General features: G+C 34.8%; 1 protein-coding gene across 1 annotated transcript in view; it reads left to right on the forward strand.

Annotated features, from left to right (window-relative positions):
- LOC115909205 (kelch-like protein 1) overlaps positions 1-19925 on the forward strand; it is a 124274-nt gene that overhangs the window by 24446 nt on the left and 79903 nt on the right. The window lies entirely within an intron of this gene.

The raw sequence follows: 19925 nt of genomic DNA on the forward strand, positions 1-19925 counted from the left end.
CAAAATTTAACCAGAATTAATGAAGCAGAAATATACTACTTATTCAGAAAATAAATCATATTGGTAGCCATTTGATTTTTCATAGTTTGGCAAGATTAAAAACATCTGGCTCATTAAATTAAGCTTACGTAAAGAGTAGATTATATATAATTTATGAGAAATAATGGTCCCTTTAGGTCTCTACTAAAATTATTATTGAAGTAATAGAGCACATTTCAATGGATCTCTCTCTCTTGTTCAGCATTTATATCCTTATTTTATTTGCTCTTTTCTATAACTAATAACACATTACAATTCACAGGTTTAACTGTGGTTTTTTTACCAGTGCAGTTCAGGTAGTTATATCCATGTTACACTTCTGGAGCAAGTTGTGTGATTTCTCTGTATTACAGGTCCAAACTTGTCAGGTAAACCTTGGTATGTCAGTAGAGAGAAGTAAGCTGTCAGAGAAGAATTCATATGATCTGCTTTTGAATGAAATTTTATTAGGACTGAACAGATGTGTTTTGAAAAAGTCCCACCTTTTTATCAATATATTTCTTAGATTTATATATTACTTTCATATTTTCAATTTGTTTTGTTGTATGAACATGAGAAAAATAGAGAAAAAATTGATTTCAAAAATTTTTAAAACTGTTTATGATTCTTTAAAAGAACTTATTGAAATGTTTTTGGGTGAATGAAATTACTCATTATAGTTCAGTTGAAGACTTGTGACTAATACATACCTAATGTATCACAAAGTTCACAAAGATCTGTGCCATGTCTCAGATATTTGGTATATAATTTATTATTTCTTTTAATGCTGAGATCTAAAATCTCAATTATGTGTAATGGGGAAATCACAAAAAAAAAGGAAGATCATAAAGGAAGTCAGTTGTAATTAATAAGCAAGCTCTGATTTATCTTCAAGGGCATTTGCAAGCATGCACAAGTCATGCTTTCTCTTTGCAAGAAAAACAGATAATCACCATGAACTGACAATATTTTTTTCTGACCCAGTGAAAACAACCCTAAAAGATAAGCTTCATAGTATGTGGTATTTTCACAGGCTTTGTGTTACTTTGTTTGGGTGTGAGTCAGCTCACATCTATTTGACTTACTGTTTTGTGTTAACATGTGTGGAAGACCAGTTGTGAGTGGGGAACAGCCTTATTGCCTATCTTCAGTACAGCACTCTCAGCCAAAGAGAATCTACACAAGAGAAAAGTGATTAGTTCTTCTACATGGACACATAACCAGGGAAAACTTACATGTTCAAGACACCCTGAGGAGTGTGAATGAGGAACACCAGAAACCTGGGAATATGAAGAAAGGGGAGGAAAGTGAGGAGCACAAGCAAAGAGCAGATGCATAGTCTCTGAGGTGGTAGAAAGCATTATTTTTTTCCTTCAGACTTCAGGACAGTAGTAGAGACTGTGATGAGAGCAAACATAAAGTAGGGCAAGAGGGAGTTTGTTAAGAAACTCCTCCAGTCTTATGCAGAGGACTTGAGGGGAAGTGCTGGCTAAAAAAAGGATGGAAAATTCAGTGTTTCCTTAAAAAATAGTTCTCTCACTTTCCAGAGAACTTCAAGGTCCTTTCTTTAAAGCTTTTTGAGGTGCTCTTTTTAAGAGTTCAAAGTGGTGTATCTCAAATTCTTGCTTTGTGAATCTTCTTCCATAGTGTTATTGCAAAAGCTTGTTATGAATGGGAAGTAAAAGTACTCCCTTAACTTTGGAATCTTGTGCAGTTGTTTGCTTGAGATAAAAACCTTAAAGAAACAATAGTTCTATACTGGTGTAGGAATGGGGAGCAAGACAAAGTTTTTCAAATAATCTTGCAAAAATAGTTTTATAGGCATGGCTTATATGATTGTGTAATAATTTTGATATGACTCAAGTTAAATCTAATCTTTGAATAATTTTGCTTCTTAGCTAATGACATAGTTGAAATTAAATATTCATTTATTCATTTGCAAAAAAACAAGTAATAAAACAATAGCTCTCTGCCTGCATTATACCTGGCAAATGTTATGCAGCTTTTCTCCACCAATTACTTTTAACTAGAAAGTCACAATTGTCTTCACAATAGCATTTAATGAAAATCAATATATTTTCAAGAAATATTTTGCTTCATTGAGTGTCCCATAAATGTTTTAGTCTTCATTTTTCAAAGAAATCTCTTGCCTAGTCTCAGACTTGATATAAGTTCTAAATTACACTGTTGTTATATAAGGCCCTTTGTGCTTTCACACAACATGTTATGAGGGCAAGACATTTGAGCTCATAAACTTCTTTATACTGAAGAAGAAAAAGCTCCTGAAGAGCAGACCAACTAATTTAAGAATCCTGTTGACAGGAGATTTATAATTTCAGACATGTTTTCTGTCACATTGAATGACTTCTATTTCCCTAACCATGAAATCTGTGGAAACAAAAAATACAAACTTTTATTTGCATAGGGCTTGCAGGTATGTCTTGTCTACTGTAAATGAAATTTTGTTAACTATAAAGTTATATATACCTTTCCACGTGCAGAGGTATAATATCCCTGGTGTTTACTGGGATATTTAGCCTTAAGTGTCAAATATAAAATTATTAATTTGAAAGGCAAAATCTAAGCAAGGAAGAGCAAATGTGATCATAGAAGAGGGGAGAAAGTGAGGAAATGAAGATAAGAAAAGCAGTGAAGGCAAACCAGATAACATTTGAAAAATCCTAGAAAATACATTTGCCATATAGCAAAATATGAGATTGGTGGAAGAAAAGAGGAAGGTAGATTTCATAAAAATTTGGTGAACAATGAATGTTGGAGATTTCTTTGTTTGTGTTCCCTGTACTTTTTAGAAATGGAACTTGGATGGCAACATTTTAAATGAAAGCTTTACAAGGAAGAAGTTAATAAGAGAAAAAATGTAAATTGTCATTGGTTTCTTTTTTAGGCACATCAGATTTAATGTAGTTTGTTTTATTTCTGAGATATGAAGATGCCCTGCCAGTGTTTTATGGTGTGATATTTTATTTTTTTAAATTATTTTTAATGGATCTGCTAATTTAAATGGCAGCACAAATATCCAAGTCTCTTGATTTAATACTTCTGTACTTCTTAATTGCAATCTGGGTTGTTACTAGCTTGTCAGTTTCTGAAAGCTTTCAATCTGCAGAACCATATGTCTGATAAGTTTAAATTCCTAGTTTATTGCCAGAGTTAAGTTAGATGATTGTAGAATGAAATGCATGTGTGATGTTTAAAAAAAAAAAAAACATAAAAGCAGCAAAATGAAACATATTAAGGAGCTGAAGCAAATGATTTCTTCAAGCAAGCATTTTTAGTGACAGTTCTTTAGTCTAGTTATAAGGGGCTTCATATATAGGGAACCTCTAAAGTCTGCAATTTATCAGCTTGTCATAATTGTCAGAAATTTCAGTCATACTGTATGGACTTATCTGTCTCTAGAATCCAGAGTGAAGTGTAATTTGAAATTGTGATGGCCGTCTCATTGTGATGCAATTATTTTTAGAGTAGAAAATGTTTTCAAATATGCTCTAATTTGAACCACTGCTTGTTTATTGGTGAAAGTTTGTAATAGACCATACTAGATTAATAGACTCTGTGGCTTTAGTGTACCATTAGCCCTTCTTACGACAACTACTTTGGTGCATTGGTAAATATTGAAAGAGGAAAAGTATGTCATATTTTTCCCTAAAAAGATAATTGCAGTTTAGTTTTAAAGCCTGGAAAATTATTTTAAAAAATACTCATACTGGGTATGGTTTTGAATACAAATGCTTTATTTCTCCCAGTTAAGGCCATGGTTCTGCTTGGGTTACAATGTACAGGTAATGTTTAGAAACTGAGAGTGTTACCTTCCAAGATATAGTACCAGATTCTTCATCTCATTATCATGCCATTTTACTTAAACCTGATTGCTTCAAACAGAAAATTGAAATACCTCATAGATATAGCTATTTAATCTCTCAGTGCTTGACCTCGTAGGAAACTTCACTTAAACCTCAGTGATCATTTTGCTTTTTGAAACTGCAGTTTGAGAGTTGAAAGGATAGAGTTTCTCCCCTATTTTTATTTCACGTGTAAAATCTTCAAATTACTTTGATACACTGAGCAGAAGAATGACCATAAGTAAAAATTCCTTGACCAGAAGAACATGAATGAATAAAGTGATTGATGTGTCTGTAGCCCACTCATAATGTTAGCAATATAAACAAGCCTAACATATGTTACAATTCCAAGCCTGGGAGATGCAGAATGCTTGCAAGTGCCTTTGAATGAAGTAGTAAGAGGTGTTTAGCTTCTCAGAGATGCAGTTCTGTGCTTTGCACTGCAAGGGTCATTAGTCCCAGCACAACAAAACATTATTCAGTCTTAATTATGAGCACGTATCTCAGTGACATGTGCTGACTCTATATGGGCTCTTTAATTTACTGAGAATTCTGATTGTACTGCAGATGGAGAAGCCATTTCATTTAGTTGAAGTGTATGCCTTATGCAAATTTTTAATGATCTTTTATGGCGAAGAGCTTCAGTGATCATTTTATTAGTTATGTTTATTATCTAGTTAAAAAATTTCACAACAGGTGAAGAAAAAACCTGTTGGGCTGGAGTGGGGGAGGAGTGATATGTAAAATCTTTCCTTTCTGCTTATATTTTATCCTGAAGCATATTGAAATATTGTAACATTACTCCATATTCATATTAAGAAAAATATTATTGATATATTGATAAATGGTCATAAGTCATTAATGAGTTATAGTTGTACATTCAGACATCAGAGTTTATTTCAGTGTTAGATTTAGTATAGCTTTAACTGAAGTCAGATAACAAGTGAGGCAAGAAAACTCTCTAGTATTGTATTTAAAAATAATAGTTCTTTAGAATCATGGTAAAAGAGTAGTATTCCTCAATTAGTGTTCCCACTAAATTACTCCAAACCATGCACTGCTCACTCCCTCCCCCTTTTCTCTCCCCCTCCCCCTGCAGCAGGACTGGAGAGGAGAACTGGAGGCACAAAAGGTAAAGGGCATAGGTTGAGATAAGAACAATTTATGGGAAACAGCAATGAGACAGGAAAAGGAGCAATAGCAGCAACAATAGTATACAAATGACAAAGTGTACAAGAAGGAGGCAAATGATTCACGTGTTTACCATGGGTTTCCCCCACAGCAATACTCAACTGCTTCATCTACCGCTCTAGCTGACCTGGAAGGGAGCTTTTCCCAAGTCCCTGGAAAATGGTACGAGGTGGTATAGAATAACCTCCAGGTCCTTGCTTCCCCTCCTCTTAGCTGCTGCAACAATTAACCCCGTCCTGGCTGAACCCTGCCCTGGCTGATTAACATCATATCTGTACAGGGTCGTAAGGTTTCTTTCTACGGTTTCTAAGGTTTAACATAGCTGACCACATGCTGCTCAATAGATATTGATCATATAACAGGTTTTGTTAACTTCAAATTGTACTTTGTTTTGACCACCACGTTGGTGACATATGGATAAACAGACAATGAGATGGATGTAAAGCTGACTGGACATAGAGGCCCAGAGATCTGTGATATGTAGTAAAAAGTCCAGCTGGTGACCAGCAAATAGTGAAGTTCCTCAAGGATAATTTTGGGGTCCGGCACTGTCCAGCAAGTTCAGTAATTGTTAGCTGATAGGATGGAGTTCTCTCTCAGCAAGTTTGCAGATGTCATCAAACTGGCAGGAGGAGGTGATTGATATGTTTGAGAACAAGGCTGCTATTTAGAGGGCATGCTGAAGGAATGGGATGAAGTCATAGAATCATTAAGGTTGGAAATGACCTCTAAGATGAAGTCCTGCCTTTGAATAAATAACACCATACCCACTAAACCATCTCAAAGTGCCACTACTACTTTTTTTTGTTTTTTTTTAATATCTCCAGGGATAGTGATTTCACCAGTTTATTGGAGAACCTGTTCTCCAATAAACTGGTGAAACCTGTTCCAATGCTTCAACGCTCTTTCAGTGAAGAAATTTTTCCTGGTATCCTGAGCCTCCCTTCATGCAACTTGAGGCAGTTTCCCTCCACTTGTCCTGTCTCTAGTTGCCTGGGAGAAGATGCCAAGCCCCACTTCAACACAACCTCTATTCAAGCAGTTGCAGAGAGCAATAAAGTCTCTCCTGAGCCTTCTTTTCACCAGGCTAAACCACCCCAGTAACCCCAGTCCCCCTAAGAGCATTTGTGTTCCAGACCCTTCACTAGCTTTTTTGCTTTATGGCCACTCATCCCCAAGCCTGCAGTGTTGCATGGAGTTGTTGTGACCCAAGTGCAGCACCCGCACTTTGCCATGTTGAGCTTCACACCCCTTGGCTTGGCCGATCAATCCAGCCTTTCTAATCCCTCCACAGAGCTTTTTTACCCTTCAAAAGATGACACTAATGCCCAACATTTTGTTTCCTGCAAACTTACTCAGGATGCACTGGATTTCCTCATCCAGATCACCAATAAAGGTATTAAAAAAGGCCTGGTCCTGAAGTTCAGCAAAGGGAAATGCAAAGTCCTGCAATCTAGGGACAAATAACCCCATGTACTGCTACAGGCTGGGAAGAAACTGTCTAGGAAACAGCTCTGCAGAAAAGGACACCAAGTTGAGAGTAAACCATAATGTACCCTTTCTGCAAGAAGGCCACCAGCATTCTGGGGTGTATCAGTGAGAGTGAGAAAGTTGAAGAAGGTGATCCTTCCTTTTTGGCACTCATGAGACCAAACACAAAGTGTTGTGTCTCCTTTTGTATTCCTCAGTACAAGCGAGACACGGATATAATGGAGTTAGTCCAAGGGAGATCACCGTGCTGATTGGATGCTGTAAGGGAAGTCTGAGGAAGCTGGGCTTGATGAACCTGGTGTACTGAGGGAGACCTTACTGCTCTCTGCATCTGCATTATTGGGGGGGTTACAGACAAAGGTCCAGACTGCTGTTGAGGGTGCAGATTAATAGGCAACAGACATAAATTAGGATATAGAAAATCCTAATTAGATATTAAAATTATTGTTTTAGAACATTGGGAGTAATTAAATACTAGGAAAGTAACAATCACTGGAATTTTTGGGATCTGTTCTTGGAGGAATTCAAGACATGACTGAAAATGTTGCTAAGTAACATGACCTAGTTAAGACGTGCACTGAACAGGGACTGTGACTACATGAGGTCAAATTTGAAGCAAAATTATTCTGTAAGGCTATTAAATATATTTCCTGTATGTTTTTAGCGGTAGATCTGAGCTACGTATCCAGGAATGACATGAAACGCAAGTTCAGATTTTTTTTTTTAATTTCACTTTTCAAGCAATGTGCAACAGATGGGTTTCCCGGAGCTAGCATTTAATTGACTTTTATTAGCAGTAAGCTATTGGTAGCATGTTAGCAACAAGTTAACAGTAACACACTGATATTTTAAAACATACTGCAATTTTCTGTTTCTTATGCTCAGAGTACTAGCTTGGAGTAAAAACTTTAATTATATCTCTATTTAAAATGCTTCTTTGGTCTACATAGAATGCTAATTTTAAAGAAAACAGGTCCCTTCACTTGACTGGGTAAATTCTGATTTTTAAAGCTGTTACTCTGATACTCTTTAAAGGTTGCTTTTTATAATATCCTTCCTCTCTCTAGCATCCCTTGGACAAGAAAAATTAAGTTGAAAATATTCCAAAGCCACAAGAATAATTGAAATAAATGCTATTACCAGAGATAAGAAATGAAAAACATTTTGGAACTTACAATCCAATATCACTTATGCCTGAATGATATTTTTTGAGGTTCAGAATTTTCTCTGTTTTGCCCCTTTAAAGCCATACTAGTGATACACAAAAATGAACAATTGCAGCAGTGCAAACACAAGCAAGAGTGACAGAATCCTTGCCACTTTAAATTGAACCACAAAATTTGATCTTTTATTTCTCTTGATAGGATGACTTTCTTAAAATATTTCAGTAGCTTTTTTCAAAATATAAGCTATTATTGCTATTATTATGACTCCTACTCCCAATTTCTTTTTTCTTTTATTTTTTTGAGAAGAAATTGTACATTACAGATCACCTTTCGCACTTTCAATATTTTTAAGATTCTTGTTTGAAAGCAATAATCAGTACTTAACTCAGTGTGCTGCTTTCATTTTAAGCTCTCCTTAGTACAGCTGTGACATAGCACGTTACAGTACCACTCCATCAAGACACAGTTGGAGAAGAGGAAGGTAAGAGTGTTTCAAGAACTAGCATATGGACTGCAGGATAATTAATAGAAAATGGAAAAGACAACTGCTGGTAGAAAAATACTGTGAAATCTACAGGAAAATAGTTGAGGAAATAGTCTATAGTGCTTTAATCACAATTTGATGGCTTCACAATCACCAGGAACTTCAATTTTGGTTGCCTATAAAAAGTAGTATGGCAGAATTCTGTATTATTCCTAGAGACGGCTGCTCTGAAAAGCAGTGTTCTCAGCTAAATAACATTTTTACATTATACACATGTATCAACTGTTCCTATAGCTTTGATTTGTTTTTCAAGTTTATTCTAGTTCCAGAAAACTGAATATTCAGCAGCACTGTTAAAATCCCATTGAACTAATACCTTCTATGCTTTGGGCATATATTTGCATACTAAGGGTACTCTGATAGGTCTCTTCTTCTTCATATGGTAATTGTCTGTGAGGTCAGCAGATCTACATCTCAATCTCTCAAGTGAAGTATACATCAATTTTTAAATCCTGCTTTATCTGGCTGAACTATAGGCAGCAATAAACTATTACTCTTAGAGGTACTCAGGGCAAGCAGACTCAACCTAACAAGCATTGGTGAGTGCCTAAAATGAGCATGAATCTGTTTCCGTATGTACAGAACTGCAAACATCAAACTAAAAGAGCACTCCAAAGACAGTGAATCTTGGAGGATTTTCTTTCCATCCATGGAAAAAAGATGAAGGTGAGAAACAAGGTAGCTGAATTTTATAGCTGTAAATTCAAACCTTTGAGTCTGCATAGCAGTGTAAAATCAAATACCTGGCATTTTTGCATGTCTTTGGTAAAGTTAAAGGATGTGTCCCAGTACTAGGGATAAGCATTCTTTCTTTGTTTTCATGAAAGTGTTAAAGGGTGGGTAAATAAAAGCCCTACATGAGTTCTTAGACTGTGTGTGTAGAAAATTAGTTGGTGTCCAAATTCTCTGAAAATGTAGATGTACTATGTAATGAATTTCCGGTTCAGGGGTACCAGGAAAGCATGAGATAAGCTTTAAGTGCATTTTCTCTCTGCTATTCCCAACAGTTTAGCACTGAGAAGTCGTCCTTTAGGGTAGAAATGCTTCCCATGGGCGTCTCAGACAACTAAGAATATAGTCTAACTGGAATATGTAGCTGGTGGGAGGTGAAAAAGGGCAAACATTGGACAGGGTGATTGAACTGATCCTAGTATGGGGAACTCTGGTGGGAAAAACAGAAGGAAAGACACAGGAATGAGACATGATAGAATAGAGAATCTTAGTCTTTGGACTGTGGTTGAAGCAAACAGGACAGTATATGACCAGTAGAAATTTTACTCTGTAGAAACTCCATCACCAAGATTCTTTTTCCTGTTCATTGCTTTGCTTTCTGAAATAATCAGTAGCTTATATTGTTAAAATGGCTTGAAAATATTCAGTCTGATCTTATCTGGCAATAATGTGTTCCGTGCAATGCAGGGCAGACCTCCCATTTCTCTGTTGACTAAGAAAGAATTTGCTGTCATACAAAAATAAAATCAATGAAATCTCAAGGAATGCTATGTTTTTTGATACTTCCAGTACTGGGCGAAAAAAAAGATAACACTTCAGAGTAGAGGTTAGCCCTGGTCTTTCCTGAAGCAGTATAAGAAACTCAGGCTTTACAGTATTCTGTCAATGTACCCTTCAATACAATCATGACAGATGTTAGAGAATCTTAATACAGAGATATTGAGAAAATAATATCACCTGCAAGTGTTTCTTCCTAGACCGGAGGCAGGGGAACAAAAGAGTGTATGTTCTCACTTAACATCATTGATATTTCAAGAATAAAAAGTCTTATTAATAGACAAGACTTTGGTCTTTCAATTTCATTAGCATGTTACTCCGTCCTGAGACTTTTTATATGCTGTTCCATAAAATATTTCGTTTTATTCACATTAAGAAAACTACTTATGGTATTGCAAACTTTCAGAATTTTTTTTCTGTTGTGGAAACATCGCAACCTTGCCTTAATAAAGACTTGGGTGACTGGATACAATGAGCCGTAGCTGAAAATACAATGACAATACAACTCACTCTAACAGAGACAGAGTATGATAAGCCTTGGTACAGGCTGTGGGTCAGCAAGCAAGAGAAAAGCAGAACCTGAAGCTGCCAGAAAGTTACATCATATCATCATGGACTGATTTTATTTGTGGCCTGTGTGACACCTGCTCAGTAACAGGGACTGGGACCAGAAGGGCAGGGGAAGGGGCACATTGTTATGCGGGCATCCAACACTGAGCTGCAGAAATTTCTGCATTTCCCCAGGCTCCACTGTGTCAGCTCACATTTAGGGCCAGCTTTGGTAGCTGGAACTGTGTGTGGGCTGTATGTGTGGGAGTGTGAAGTTTTTCCTGACACAGCTTACCCACTGCTTTGGTTCAATTATTAAATAGAACTTTGCAGCATCACACTGTCTGGTGCTCTTTCTCCCTGGCCCCTCCTCCTTGACAACTGTTCATGGTGAATTTTTTTCTTGGCACCAAGAAATAACAGATCATCTCATATTGATTAGAAAGCATTTTTACCAGGACTTTATTTTTTCTTAATGGAAACATATAACTTAAAAACTATTACATTTTTGTAACTCATTTAGACTTAGAGGTTTTAAAGACATTGTAGTACACAATAGCTACAAAAGAAATATATATATATATATATATATATATATATATATATATATAAAGTATTCAAAACCGAATATGTATCTACTTTTATCTAAAATAATAAAAAGTGCCATTAAATCTTTATAGAAAAGCTCATCAGTCACATTGGATCTCCTTTTTTTTCCTCACAACCTGTTCTGAAAAAGAAACAACAAAACTATACAGCAACAATAAGTTGTGATTTTTATATGACCGACATGTAAAATGCAGGGGACTAGGCCTGGAAATATAGCTGTACATAATGAATTACATAATTTCCTTTTTTGCCTCTCCCTGTCTTTCACAATATCATTAATTTCTTTCACTTTCCCTGTGTCCTTCTCCTCTCCTTCCTTCCTCTGTTCCTTCCACTCTCTCTCCCTCCTCCTTCCATCTTCCCTATGTCCCTTTCCTCTCCTCCCTCTTTCTCTTCCTGGTTTCCTGCCTTCATGTCCTCTCTGCCTGCTGCTTGCTTTCCTTCCTTCCTCTTTCCCTCCTCTTTGATTTCCGTGCTTTACTCTCTTTCTATCCATCTTGGTCCCTTAAGGTAGACACACCCTTAATACTTGTCAGTAGTAATTCCCTTCCACACAGAGAATACATAATGAAAACCTTCGAAATTAAGCTGGAAAGGCAGTAAATATTGAGAAATTCAAAAGGATTATGACAACGTACGTTAGCTTCACTGTTCAGGTATGCTGTTCATTCATAAGTATGTATATATATTATATAAATATGTATTTATGTATATATATAGCACATAAGCTATATTATATATAATTATGGTTTTCAGGTTCAATGTAATGTAATTTTAATTATGAAGGCCTTGATACTGTGTAAGCACTTCTCAGCAATAGCAAAAGCATCCCTGTGTTATCAATATTGCTTTCAGTATAAATGCAAAAATCATAAAAATGTTTCCCAAATATTCTGAAAATGTAACCAATGCTGACATGGAATGAAAGCAGTAATTATTGTTGCGAGTGTTGATAATTTCTAGGGAATGGGAAGCTTCTATCAATTCAGCATTCCCCTAGGTAGAGAAGGCTTTTTTCAATTAACAATTATAGCTGATCCTTACTCCCATGAGGATTTGGAATCTGGAGATTCTTTTTCTTTTTCATGATCAGGCTTGTCTTATTACTTTATGATCCCCTTTGTATGTAACCCCACTTTTGCAACATCCAGTGTACTTGCAGCCTAGCAGCAAAGAGCAACTGTTCTATAGAATAAGATGAATGGCTCAAAAATTAAAGGAAAAAAAGGAAGAAAGATGGGAAGATGGGAAGAATTAAAAAACCTCTTTGTTTGAATGATTCCTTTAAATAACTTCTAATCTTTTGGAATTGCTGTTCCAAAAGCCTGTCTGAAGATGACTGCTTCTGAATTACTTCAAAAATTAAAACATGCTTCAAAAGAAGATGAATCAGCTGCTTCTTAGAAGGAAATAGCCTTACTTGATTTTGAGATCATTATCACATCTAGTACTTTAAAAAGTATTTTGAGTAGCAAAAAATAATGTAATTTGAATAGACATAATTTCATTAGAGTCATTAAAGCTAACGCTTGTTTATACCAGCTGGCAAACACATATACTTCTAGAATCGCCCTATTAAGATTGTTTCAACTTTTTTTAAGGGTACTGCACAATCCTTCATGACTCTCCTTATATTGTTTCTTTACTTGCAACCCCTGGAATTATTTGTTCAAAATGGTGCCATAGTAACATCATACCTGATGTTAACCTGTTTAGCCAGTGTGTTTTACAGGGTTGACCATTTAATAATATGGTATAATCTGAATGTCCACCATAAGGGAAACATTGCTGAGAGCAGGGTGTAGAGAATTGTGTGAATATTTCTTGGGGCATTTCTATGGGATGAAAAAGTTGGAAAATCTATCAATTAACACTGATGTTAAAAAAAAAAACTTGAAAGGATATTCTGTATGGCTGAAGTGCCCATAATAAAAGACTGATAGTTGATTCAAGGTTAAATATAATTTACTTCAATAATTACTCAAAAATACTCAAGCCACTGAAGATTAGACTTAATATCAAGTAGCTGTGTTTCATTCTCCCCTAAGTCATTGTTTTGGAACACTAGAATTTTCAACTTCAATATGAATTCATAGTTACTGAATTCCTATTACTTGTCATAGGCTTGACTGAAAATTTAATGCTCAACAGAAATTGTATGTCATGGCAGTTGGATATTTAAAGTCTTTTTTCCAAGAGTTCATGTTTGCTGTCAATATTTCTGTTTCATTCTTAGAACTCCCCCTGGTGGATTATGTAAAATATAAACAGACAAGCTCTAAAAAATATGCCTCTAGAGGCTAATTTTACAATTTTCAGTACTAAGAATATTTCAGTTACCATTTTATTAATATATGTTTTATTTATCTTGAGAGTAGCTATATATATTACTTTAGTTGATATTAATTCTCAGAGAATCTCTGAGGTTTTTTGCTTGTCTATGATGTGGGTGTCTTCTCGCATAAAAAGGAGAGTTTATTAAAAAACCCCAAACCCAAATAAAACCCAGTTCCAAAAAATTGAACAGTCTGAAGTCTGTCAAAGATAAAAGGATTTTCAGGGCATTCATGAGAAATACCAGCCATGGAGAATTTCCTTGGCTGGTTACTTAACACTAACATTATTTTTAATGTGCCCACAAGTGAGTTAGTTACATACCCTAGGAAAAAAAAATGAAGGGTCTGAATTTGAAATGATACGCTAAGCAAGAAGGACCAAGAGTGAAATGCTAGAGCACAGGAAACTGTAAGAGACAAGAAATATCATAGTGATATGTAATTACTTATGTACTCAGGTTAAGACAGAGCAGGTAACTGGAGAAGTCTTTATTTAATGTGTGATACTGGATTTTATACAGATAGCAACAAGTTGATTATTGTGAATATCTTCCGCAAGTATGAGATCATATGGCTCATTCATTAAAGGAAGAAAGTGAAAAGTAGTAATGGTAAATGGAGTGGCAGGTAGGTAAATAATAATAATTAGCAATTATCTAAGAAATTCTGATAAATTGAAAGTATAAGAATAATAAAATAGTGAAAAGTGTCTGTTGGAGACCTGCAGAACTAGATTTTTAAATGAATTCTGTTGTCTTTCAAGTTGTAGAAGTGAGAGATTTTGCAAGGGATGGTCATTATGGAAGATTTGAAGATGTAAAAATGTAGTAGGTAAATATTACTAATAAAAGTAGGGGCCAGTCATTTCCAGAGATAGTAGTTGCCAGATTTCTTTACCAAATATTTACTAAGCCAAAGCAAATTCATGACCTCATGACCTCATGGTTTGACAGCATCACTGAAACATTGGTTCTCAAAGATAAAATTGATTCATGTGATGACTTTACATAAAAAGAAGGATAAACAAAAAATGAGTAGCACTTAACAGTCTTGATTGCAGAAGTAAAAAGTTATTATAATTTATTAGTCAACTTGGCCAAATAGTTCTTAGAAACCAAGATGGTGAGGAGATCAAGATCTTTAAAATCAAAGGTATAATATAAAATTAGGTATAGAACTACTGAGATTTTACATTCCCATAGAGAGGGGAAATGCTTTCACAAAGGATTCTAACCAAATAAATAATTTCCTCAAACACAAACCCACAAAACCAATTTTAAAATGAGCTAAGAACATATAACTTATGAAAAAAATCAGTGCAGGAAAACTAGAAATCAGAAAACACAGACATACAGTATAAAGTGCCAAGAGCATATTTTAATAATTTCTTTTCAACAAGTGCAAGGGAAAAAATATCAGATTTTAATTGCTAAATCAAGAAAAAACTGTAATTGCAGTGAGATGGTGAGTGTATCTACCACTAATTGTATAAATTCCATGAAACTTAACAGAAATATGAATTTTCTTATAATAATTACACTAGTTTCCCACACGTAGACAAGAGCAAGATGTGCTTAAATGAAAACTGAAGTTCTTGAAAGGAAATTTACCATAATAAAAATGAAGTTAAAACTTGGTAAAACTTCAAAATATTTGCTAATGATACATGTACATATATGTGTCTATGTACATACATATATTTCTATATATCTATAGATATCTACAGATATCTAGATATATACCTAAATATCATATATGTAAATATATATATGTGTGTATATATATATGTGGAATAGATAAAGAACTCCCTTCTGTGTCAGTCTGGTGGTGTGGGGAAAACAAAACCAAAAAAACAAGCTGATCTCTGGATGCAGTGGTGGATTTTGTAATATTTTGTATAATCCTCACATCACCGTTTTTAAATAGCGCTTGACATTTGGAAGGTGTGAAGAGGGGAGACACATAGGATTATAGGACAAGAGAAAATGTCTTGCAATAAATATCTTAGAGTGCTCAGGCTGTTTCAGCTTATTAAAAAGAGAAGAAGACAAGGTTCCTGATGACAGTGTATCTCCACAGGGAGAAACTAGTGAGAACTAAAGAGCTCTTTAATCTAGTTGAGAAATCTTAGTAAGAGCCAATTCAGTTTAGATGAATTAGAAATAAAGTACTTTTCCATCAACAAGATTGCTTAAACACTGGAACAAACTGGGATAACTGCAGAGAAAAGCATTGAATTCTCCATCTCTAGGTATTTTCATCTCAGGATTGAATGTGTTTGAATAAAATTGAGATAAAGCAGAAATTGTTCTTAGTCACAGAGTAATTGGTGGACTGTATATGAAGAATATATTTGAGATACAAAAAACGCCCAGATTAATGACCTAACTAGTTTTCCTGCCTTTAATTCTAAATATCTGTGTCATGCTAATCTGTTTTTTTTTGTTGATAGTGCTTGATATTTCCTGCTAAAAAGGTGCAACAGAGGAGCAGGCTGCTATTTTGTTGTCATGAATACTGAAAACTGAGTGAAGGGGAACTGTGTGGGACAAAGGCCAAGTTCTCTTTAACAGGTTGTGCAGCAGGGGGAACATTTTAGAAGTCTAGAATGTCATTAGAGAAATTTTGCTAAGCAAGGAATCCACAGAGAAGATAGGAAATTCCTTAGCTCAGGAGGAAGCTAAAGCTTAGAGGCAGTGGACTTTTCTCAGGCCATCCCAGAATATTCTGAGTCAGAAGGGACCCACAAGAATCACTAAGTCCAATTCCCATCACTTCAAAGCACCATTTCTAAGAGTTACACCATGTCCCTGAGAGCATTGTCCAAAGGCTCTTGAACTCTGTCAGGCTTGGTGCTGTGACCACTTCCCTGGGGAGTTGTTCCAGTGCCCAGCCACCCTCTGGGGGAAGAATCTTTTCCTGAAATCCAACCTAAATCTCCCCTGACACAGCTTCAGACCATTCCCTGGGTCCTGTCCTTGGTCACCACAGAAAAGAGACTTCTTGTAAGAGATACATAGAATTTGTTGCAGTACAGAAATATGTTGTAGTTCAGTCAACAGGAGTAGTAGTTGGTTGCAGTGTGCCCACTAGGGGAAAGATGCAAGGAATTTAACCTCTGTGTTCCAGTAATTCTGGAGCCCATCCCAATATCTAACTATTCTTTAGGAACCTTCATTGTCAAGTGTCATGAGGGTATGACATGCACACATAACTCATGTGGTCTTAAATAGACTAAATGTCTTACTTAGTTTGAAAAATAATTTAATATATGGAATAAACAAAACTGAACAGAAATATGTGAATTCATGTAAATTCCCATAGGGATGCTGGCTATCCAGGGAATGAAGGATTGATTTATATAAGTAGAATGTCAGTATTTCTGATACTGGAGAAATGAGCTGCTTACATGTCAACATTAGCAACTATCCAAGTTTAAATTCAGACGATTAGTAGTTTACATGAGATGCAATACTTCTATCTGCTGCCATTGTATCCCAGTGAGAATATAGAAGATTTTCCTTTACATTTAAGAAAGAATAATGAGATTTGTTTACAGTAAAATTTTTCTAGGGAGAATTTATAAAAGACAGTGCATCCAGAAGAATACCTAAAACTTCCTTTTTTTCTTGCATACTTGGGAATTTATCTTTCCATCTGAAAATACAGAGAGGTTAAATGTGTAAAATATGCAGCATCATTTAAACAAAACTTCAATCCTTTTACAGAATTTAGATGGTAAATTTGGCTTATTATTAAATTAATAGAAAAAATTATGTTTCTTTTTTTTTGTGCTTTGCTTCTATTAATGTCCTTAGACTTTTGTGTCTGGAGCTGAAAAACACTGTAGAAAATGAGACAACATTAGACCAACAAAATTTCCTGATACTTCTAATATGTTTAAATAAATGACATGGCAGTAAAAAATGTATATAACCCACATCTAATTTTCAGTTTTCTATGCAAATATAATTGTCAGTAATTAATAGTCTTATCCCAATTAAAAAAATATTAGTTCATCCATGAATTCATACTTACACCAGTGCACACTTATTATTCACCTTTTAAAATTCAGAATATAAATGAAAAGCCAGAGTTAACTTGCATGACTTGGTCCTGTTAATCTTGGTTGTCTGGGCTAAGCTTGGTTTCCAGGCCTCTTCCATCAGCAGTGGAGAAATAGAAGGGTCTCCAAAGGATACTTAAATATCCTCTGTTTTCAATCTCACAGTAACAGTAGCTACTTAAAGATGAAATATGAAACAATTCTTTGTAATGATTATATAAAATGTGTTTTCCGCATTCCCATTTATGGAGACGAGTGAGAACAATTTGTTCCTTCCTCATAGTTCATTCAACTCCTGCATCCAGATCAGGGATATGTAACCAGTCACCAGCCAGGTGCAGCCCCATTGCTGCATCTATTCAAATTTCACTGTTTAGTTCATTTTGTAAATGTAGAAATGTCCTAAACATCAAAGACAAGCTCCTGAATTGTGCTCCACAGACCAGATACTTAAAAAGTTGTCAAAGTATTTAAATTACTTTTGTTGCTTTAAGATTTCAGTGGAAAACGTCATCCTTTCAAACAAAGACATTAAATTCTAGTGGTGCATACAGTTCCACCTAAACAAGGATAGTTACTCCATTTTCATTAGTTGTGTAAGCAGTGATTTCTTATTTGCTATAGTGATTTAATATTTATTCAGCACATTTATTTGTTTTGTTAGGGAGCAGGTTGTAATTTCACTCATCCATTCCTTTTATAATAGGAAAACTATCATGGATTGATTTAAGAAAAGTGAGATATAAACATTGTCATGTATAATACATTTTCTTCATTGATTAAGCTTAGAATAGAAAATATCCTTTTCATTTCCATTTAATTTCCATTATATGTCCCTTATATATCTTTATGCAATGCATTCTTGTTAATAAGAAACATAAAATAATTGTGCATTTTTCAGATTTGTTTTATTCTAGGCATTGGCTAACATTTGTATTTATTTAGCCTATATCTTCTTTTCTTCAGTATGACAAATGTTATGTGCTTTATAATTATGCAAACTTTATCTGACAGGTTTCTAGCCTGCTGAGATTAGAGGTGCCTAGGTAGGGAAACCTTTAAGAAGGAGACATACAGGTTTATTTAGCTACTGAATGTAATAGACAAAACCCTGTCCGCTAGTTCATGTTAATGTAGATTTAATAGATAAATGTGAACAAGAACTTATTTCCTAGTGTTTCATAATTTTCTTTCTTATCTTTTAGATTGTGATCTGTTCTAGGTGGTGCTGCTTTTATGTGATGACACTAACAAAACATTTTATTTTTACTTTGCCCAGTGTTTAATTTTCATTTCTAAATTAGCACCAAATGAAATTTTAATGTAATCAGATATGTGGAGTATTCTGTGCAAGATTAAAGGTTGTTCTTTGTAAGTAAAGGAATGCTGTTATTTTTTTTTTTTCATTTAACTAATTATTTATGTTATGGAAACAATCTGTGGTCTTGGAGCAAAGCTTAGGCTTTTGTGTCCACTGGAATACTTTATCATCATCAGAGTCAATAATGAGTAAGGACTCTTAAGTTTTACCACCTTATTCTGTGACTGCATCCTAATTAAATTATTAATTTTAAAAACTACTCTTTGGAAGGTCACAAAATTTCTTTTTATTAATATTTTTATTTTAGCTCAGCAATTGAGTAATTAGGCTTGTATATCTTGATAAATTTATTATGAAAATGTCTATGAAACTCAACTTATCAATCTGAACCTTCTCTCATTAGCACATTTCCATCAATGTCTGTCATGTTTTATTTTTTTTACATCTGTGTTAGAATTCTATAGTCTTCCCTGCTAGCAATGAGTTGCCTAGACAAGGCTGCTCAAGAAATTAATCTGATGTGATTTATAAAACAGATCCTACTGGAAAGACATTATATTAAAGATAACAATATTTTTCACCTATTTTCATTATATTATTTTGAGGTCCTGTCAATTCTGAGATGTTATTTAAAACTTCTTATGTTTTAAATTGATCTTTGAAAATACAAAGTTTGACAGGCATGCTGTACCCTTTGGCATAAATACTGCTGTTCTTGTGTACTGATGATTGCAGAGAATGGCAGAGAATATTTTCCATTTGTAAAACTAAGCTACATCTGGGCTTTTCATGTATCAGTTCCTGTTGCAATTAAGGAATTGAATTGTGATTTCTGTTTATGCTAGTTAAATTAAAAAAAATGTAAATTGGCAAAATGTGTTTGTTTAAATCTGCAGTTTCACAAAACCAAATTTTCCAGTGGCACTGGTAATTCAGTATAGCCTAGTGCAAAGTCTTAAATGGGCCTAGATCTGTCAGATTTTTTAATTGTTGTAAGAGTGATGTTTTGTGCTTAGCAGTAATATAATTTTTAGAAGGTGAAGTGCTGTGCACTGCTAACGTTAACTAAAGAAACATCTCTCCCTTCAAACTCTTTCAGCAGGGTTATATCTAGCCAGTGTAGCTACTGTTTGCAGTAGGGTTAAACAAAATACAGTAAAGCCTGAGGATGCTGCTATCACAGCCAGGCAGAAAAGGAAATTGCTTTTCTTCAAAATACAAAGGTTAATGAGAATTAATCGTTTCACTTGTGTTTCATTAAA

The sequence above is a fragment of the Camarhynchus parvulus genome, chromosome 1 (assembly GCF_901933205.1).
Source record: "Camarhynchus parvulus chromosome 1, STF_HiC, whole genome shotgun sequence".
In the NCBI taxonomy this organism is placed as follows: domain Eukaryota; kingdom Metazoa; phylum Chordata; class Aves; order Passeriformes; family Thraupidae; genus Camarhynchus; species Camarhynchus parvulus.